Below are 7,114 nucleotides of genomic sequence, written 5' to 3' on the forward strand. Positions count from 1 at the left end.
CTTTGTAAAATTAGGCACAACAACAAAACTTAATTACAAGATCTAACTTACGAAACAGATACTAATTACGGATGCTAATTTCGATTCAAATTCTGTACTGCTAGTCACATTATGTAAATGTAAACAGCCAGAAATATTCCTGATTTCAAGAATATCTTAAGAAACTTTCCAATTACCGTCTCGAACTTTAGTGATGTTATATTTCGGATTTAATTTATTCGTATCTGTCTTTCATCGCAAAGAAATAAACTCGGAATGAATTGAAAGGACTTCAATGAGAATTTCTTAGAGTGATCCGAGTAATATCTAATGATGAGACACATAATCCGTCCTCGATCGCCTCTCCGCTTATTGAGTTGGAATTTTCGATTAGTCTGTGATTGATTGAAGCAACTTCTCTTCGAACGACGTGCATTTTATGATCCGTTCTACTTCTTCGATCAGTACCTTTTATATAGTAAACGGACGAAATGAGATGCTACATTTGCTTTTTCAAGATAAAAGTAAGTTCTGCTACAAATCCTGTAAGTTTCTTCGCCACTCGAAGCAAACTTCCGTGTACTATTTTATCCGATATTCTAGGATTTTTTGCAGCTACATTATACAGTTCTTTTGCTGCTTTGTTTTGAATTTTATTACTTGTTTTTAGGAGATTTTACGCATAATTTCAAAGTTTGTATACATTTTTATATGGAAATGGATTTTGAGTAATTTAACTCGATTTTTGGGAATCAATCTAAAAATCTACGTAAACTACATCGCCCCAAAACGAAATAATAGAATAAATCTGAATAAAAAAAAATCTAGTTTATGTGATATTTTTGTTGAAATTTTCTATATACTGCGGAATATCTACACAAGCCTTAATGCAATTTGCGGTAATGTAATATCGCATCGGAGCCGCGTACGGTCGTCGAGCGCAGTACGATTCCAAACTTACCAACTACGTCATTGCTTCTAAAACACCAACGATCCTGGATTACAGTCACGCTTGTCTAATCACGTCGACAGATTGAAGATCACATTCTTACTTTGTAATCTGAAAGTATTTTAGAAGCCTCAAAGTCCTTGAAAGTAAAAGTATCCTTACTTAGACTAGATACGTAAAGAATGTGGAGATTGAATCGAGATAAGCTTTTAGTTCATTACCCAATTCAGCCTTTTTTATCTGTTGCCAGGGAAAATGTCCCGCATTAAGAGGGTGACTTCATTCCGTTACTCACTTGAATTAAAGTACCGCTTTAGGTGAAATGCGTTACTGACAGCGCAATATAATATTTATGCCCAAATATACGATGACATCTTCATAACGCACTTGGCAAATCCACCCCGAACATCCATTCGCTTAATAAGTTAAAAATACATTAAGTTAATAATTCAATATTTTTTCCCGTTGAAAACAAACCACTATTTCATTTTGTAAGCGCGAAAGCTGTAAGCTGAAATTTTTATGACTCCCAACGTCTGGCTACGTGGGAAATTTTTAAAAAGGTTTTTCAAATTTTCGTGATTCATCTTTGCATTCCCCGGTGACTGGGCACCATCATACGCGTATCTTTGTTTAACTTGCCACATTAAACATTTACCGTTCGTTCTTTGCAAACATTGTCCGTGATTTATTCGTTAACGTTAGGAATTTGTAGTAGCTTTGTAGCAGATACGTTTAATTAAAAATGATTGCTAAGCGAACATTTCATATTTGATTTTCATACATCCACTTAATTTATAAACCGCGATAGATTTTATACGGCGAAAAACATTTCCCCACATTATGCTCGAGCAATTCCATAAAATATTTTCTCGGGTAATTTATCGTTGGTAATTATTCGTCGAAACAACAAATTCGTGTGTTTCACTTTGATTCGATGTCGTCTGAATTTTATTTATGTGGTGGGCATTTTTCCACAAAAGCACGCGAGGTCAGCTTAAGAGGGAGGAAACGACTTTGGCCTAATCCGCTGACTTTTATTTATTCAGTGAATTAATCTCACCGTGGTCGGGGGTGGGGACATTGGCCCTTATTTCCTGTCGGCTCGAGACGATACCAGGGTTTCTCGACTGCATGGGGTGATAAAAGTCTAGTCCGAGTATCTTGACATGTGGGATTTATAGGCGTATCAAGTATCACCGCTGACCAGAATGTCACCAAGTTTTACGCTTTGACGAAACATTTTTGAGAAACACGTCCAAGAAGAAACTTCTCTTGGCTCCAATTGGCTGAATTATATATGCACTTAAGCAAAGTCGTGTATTATAAATCTGTAAAGTTTAGACCGGTGCACCACGCAACAAAACTTTGTTTATTAAAACGTACACTACTCGTAGTACCATGGGAAATTTTCTTCGAAACCTTCTATGGCTTGTACAAACTTAGTAACTTTACATACTTATCCTACTATTCATGAACTTAATGTTTATTGTGTACATATATCACTAAATATGGTAAATGGTGGTTATTTTTTAACACTATTAATTATTTATTTACTGTACAAAAATGTTTTCAATAAAACGATTACCAGCTACCACTTTTCCTTTACTTACTCATAGAATGTTTATACAAAATTCCAAATGTATTACTATGGATTGACTGTCATGTAAAATTGTCTATCTCTCAAGAAATCTTTAACTAGATCAGTTATTGTAATCTTTACACTATTTCTTACTTATAACAAGTTAAACCTTCATTGCAAGATAAAAAAACTTTTAAAATGATATTCCTAACTGAGAAATTTCCTGGTAATAAGTACGTAACTCTCATATCAACAAGTCAAGTCAAACCACTGCAGGCAAACGGCTAGGATAGCTCACAGCTCACTTCTACAACTAACAACTTACACAGTTCTACTGACTCAAACACACAGATTTAACAAACTTCTCATTCCTTAGTAGAATTCTCTTTATATTGTCTTTTAAAGTTTCTGTTTGGTTTCAACGTAGAAGATGGATTCATTTGAGTTTTAATGAAGATATTATTGGCATATTTGCTTTGAAAATATAGTTAATAATTAAACTAACTTTTTTTTTGACGTTTGGCCCCCATCTCCCCTGGTGATAAGCGATGATGCGGCCTACGTTGGAGCAAGTCTGCTTATAAGAAATTTATTCATTCGGGCGTTGAAGATGCCCAGGTACCCATCAGTAAACACAGACTCTGGCAAAGCAGTAGCCTTTTACTGGTAAAGGATATGACAGCAAAATAACAAAGGTAAGTTTGATTAATTGTATTTGACGATTGACAAAGTCTTGTCAGTGTACAGATTAAAAAGTATGACCAACAAAAATAACGAACGTGTTATTTTTGAAATAAACAGAGAGACATATAAAATGTATTACAAAATGTCCCCTTATTTATGACGTGAAAACAAAAGATTACGTCAATTACAACGAGTTCCAAGTTCATAGTAAGCTGGGTCCTTAGACAAAGTAACATCGCTTGGTAGCGAAACGATATCTAAAATCGTCATCGTCTCAACGATAACGACAAATATTTCTTAGCCAAAGTAACATCGCGATCGTTATCGTTGTGTCGAATCGATTATTCGCTAAAAAGCAAAAATATTGTTTATGGTAACGAAAATTTAGCTGTCAGTGTCACTAAAGAAGTTCAAATCGGATTATTCCCGCGAGTTATTACTGTTTTCGAATTTTACTGATAAGAATAAGTGAGTTGTTGGCCATCGCCGTACTTCGTGAGGGTGATGTTATCACAGTCAGCGACGTTGGAGTGCTGGGTGACGTCACGGGATCGGTACAGTGCCGGTGGTCGCCGCGCCGGTGGGCTTCAAGTGGTTGTGCTGCAATGTCCTTAGCCCAGACGTAAATATCCGAAAACTGCTGGGTTCAAGTGCTTCCCAAGAGAAATATGACTTTATTAGTTCAATTTCGAACTAGCCCTCGCATAAGACAGTCCACGTTATTTCTAGTAAGTAATATAGTCTTTGTTTTAAGTAGTCGTTTTACTTGAGTGAAATCATAGAAATAAAGAGTTGCTAAAGTATTGTAAATTATAATAAAAACAAAACTTTATACTAGTAAGTAAGTGAATAGAGTATTATTATTCTAAATTGTTGTTTATATTAAGTTTTAATTATCATTAACTTTGATATTAAGTTTTAGTCTTAATGATAATCCATATAGACTCATTTTTTATAAATTACTGGTGTTCTAATCTATTATAATTTTTAGTGATAGTGATGAAACATGGAATCAAGAGTGCGAACAAGTTCCCAACAATTGTCAACGCTGCTTGAGGATATGGCAAAGTAAGTAAATCCCAGTTGTATTCACTATGTAATGTACGAATGACGCAATCTTAACAATGAAGTACTTATACTGAATCTTTGTTTGTTTATGTTACAGTCATGGTGACCCGGCGAGGCCTCTTGCTGCATCACTAGGTTGGGTACGGTCAGCCCGACTGTGGACTGAACTGACAAACATATTGAATGCTGTTGGTGGTGGTGGCAGCAAGACTACAGACAAGTGATAAAAAGTAAGGATCTAATGAACATTTTTGGAAACACTGATGGTAGAGTGGCTAGCAAGCTATTTTCTAAAGGGTTTTGGATAAGTGGACACAAGCCAATTTTCATAACCACAAGTTATGAAAATTGGCTTGTAATAATTTTCTCTGTTATAACTGGACTGGGGACTTTTTATAATTATAATAATGATGATCAATCTCTAACACCCATAGTAAGAAAGAAACAAGAAATGTTTATTGGCATATACCATAAAACATTTGCTTTCTTAGTTGTAAGTTTTCTTTTAAGCAAATATGTAAAAGAAAACTTACACTAAACTTACATTAAACTCCTTACTACAAAAATTCAAACAAGTACATATAATAGTATAGTACAAGCTATACTTTGGTGTCCAAACCCGCATGTTATTGTTATTTTTCAAAAGTTCATGCCAATTTGGCTTTTTAATCTCATTTACACTTATAACATATACATAATTATATATTATACTTATAACTATGGACAAGACTATAGAAAAACTAGGATTTAATGTAAGTACTAGGTATACACCTTCAAGGGATCTGCTCAAAAATGAGCTACTTAATAGTCTCTAGTAGGTAGATGGCAAATAAATAAATCGAAATGTTTTATAAAGCATTCTTAATAACATTAGTCAACCAAGTAACTTCACTTACATGAAAGACACCATTTAATTTTTTGATAAATTAGTTTTTAACTTGGTTAATCTGGTTATGAATTATTATTTATAAATATTACCTATTATATAAATTATGCATTAGTATTTATAAAAAATCTTATACATAAATATTTAATATAAATAATATTTTTCCATCCATCAGGCGTGGTCCGCGGTTGAGTTCGCCAGCGACACCGCAGTCTGCTGTTTCTCCCGACCGTTTGAGCGACCTCCTTCGAGACAGCGGCAAGCGAGTAGCTAAAAAGCTAAGAGCACACAGCACCTGAAAATTATAATAATACAGATTTAGATTATGTGGTTTTATTTTTACTTACCTCTACAGCAGTTAATAAAGTATTTTGTCGTACCACAATATTTTTGTTATATAGTACCTATAATATATAAAACTAACCAGACGAATAATGCTTTAACTCAAGTTATTAGGATCAATAACCAACAACATAAGTATCTGGTTGCCTGCAATACCTATAATTATATTGTTTAATTAATGTAAAATTTCTTACCTTTAGTTCCAGGGGAATCTCAGTAGAACCTTTTAATCGTGCATGAGCTTCTAGCTCCTTGCATAATTTCCTAAATGCTCTTTTATTAAGTGTTAGATGAAAAACAATTCAGGCATTTCTCCAATTGTTTCCAATAGCCGTCGCTGATTTATCGGTTTTGACGCCTCTCCCAGGCGTTCTCATTGTGCACAGCCCACAATAAACGAAGAGAATGCATTTTATAAATTATTTAACCTGCAGTAATGCCTCTAACATAAAATAAATACTCAAGAGTATGTCATCAACCAAGGTCAAAAATCAGCTGTAGAATGAAATCCGGCCATCTTGTGTCGATATTAGTCGATAACTACAACGTTTTAGCGTTCGTTTCGTTATCCTTAATGACGATCACGATCGAGGCGAAGACGAACACTGAAAGTGCTGCTTGTCTACGCATTTGTATGGAGTAAACACGATAACGTTCGCTAACGTATTCGTTACTTTATGGTTTCGTTATGAAATGTTACATTGTCTACCAAATTGCGATAACGATGTCGATTGACCACGTGACTTAACGCAGCTCCATACATTTTAGACTTTTCTAACTTCGTTATCGTTTTTAAATTGTTACTTTGTCTAAGGCCCCTGCGCTGTTTGTTTCAACGTTCGTATTTAGCTTCAGAAAGCCAAAAAGCAAAATAGAAGCAACACGATTGCGTGGGCTTAGCGGATTGGAATTCCATTCTTTATTCACACCACACTCCATTTTTAACTTAGCACGAAAGTACCGATAGACTTTTGTTGGAAACGGCAATCATTACTATCGTGAAAGCGTAGAATCGAGTAAATAGTTAACATAAGAACAGGATTAAATAAAGAACTGTATATATTTGATAATTAGACTTATATTTGCTTGGAGAGGGAAGTAAATATTAATTTTGAAGACTCCAAGTTTCTCATCATCTATTTTATATCGATTTAAATTAGTCCATATAAAAAATCTAAATATAAATTTCAGAATTCCTATCACAAAACCCAAAAGCAATACAAAAAAATTGTCCACAATTAATGTAATATCCCCGAATCAGTACAACAAAAACTATTTCCAACAAAAAAAAAACGAATTGAAAGCTTCGTTCTTTTTTTCCAAAAAAGAAACAATATTTCAGATTAAAACTGTAATCACAAAATTCTAAACTACTCGTATATTTGATACTAAAATTAACGATTCTACGAATCGTCCACTGAATGGCTTGCTGTTGATATGTTTATTATTCCTATGTTCAGAAACATAGGAAAATCGATCGTGTAGCTATTTCCGAAAAAAGAACTTTTATTGCAACGCGTCGCTTTGATCGCGTGTGGTCCAAATTTCAATCGAAATGTAGTTGATTTTAAGATTATATTTTATTACTTGTTTGTTGTAGTTGTCTACTGAATTGCTATTGATG

At 34.1% G+C, this 7,114-nt stretch overlaps 2 long non-coding RNA genes across 2 annotated transcripts; one reads left to right on the forward strand and one right to left on the reverse strand.

Annotated features, from left to right (window-relative positions):
* Positions 1-3,408: 3,408 nt before the first annotated feature.
* Positions 3,409-4,514, forward strand: LOC126910739 (uncharacterized). Its single transcript, XR_007705347.1, has 3 exons — positions 3,409-3,922; positions 4,186-4,262; positions 4,360-4,514. It is a non-coding gene; the product is annotated as an uncharacterized LOC126910739 (long non-coding RNA).
* Positions 4,515-4,696: 182 nt separating this feature from the next.
* Positions 4,697-6,312, reverse strand: LOC126910735 (uncharacterized). Its single transcript, XR_007705343.1, has 2 exons — positions 5,685-6,312; positions 4,697-5,443 (listed from the first exon to the last, which is right to left on the reverse strand). It is a non-coding gene; the product is annotated as an uncharacterized LOC126910735 (long non-coding RNA).
* Between the last annotated feature and the right edge of the window lie 802 nt (positions 6,313-7,114).

The sequence above is a fragment of the Spodoptera frugiperda genome, chromosome 6 (genome assembly GCF_023101765.2).
Source record: "Spodoptera frugiperda isolate SF20-4 chromosome 6, AGI-APGP_CSIRO_Sfru_2.0, whole genome shotgun sequence".
Taxonomy (NCBI): Eukaryota; Metazoa; Arthropoda; class Insecta; order Lepidoptera; family Noctuidae; genus Spodoptera; species Spodoptera frugiperda.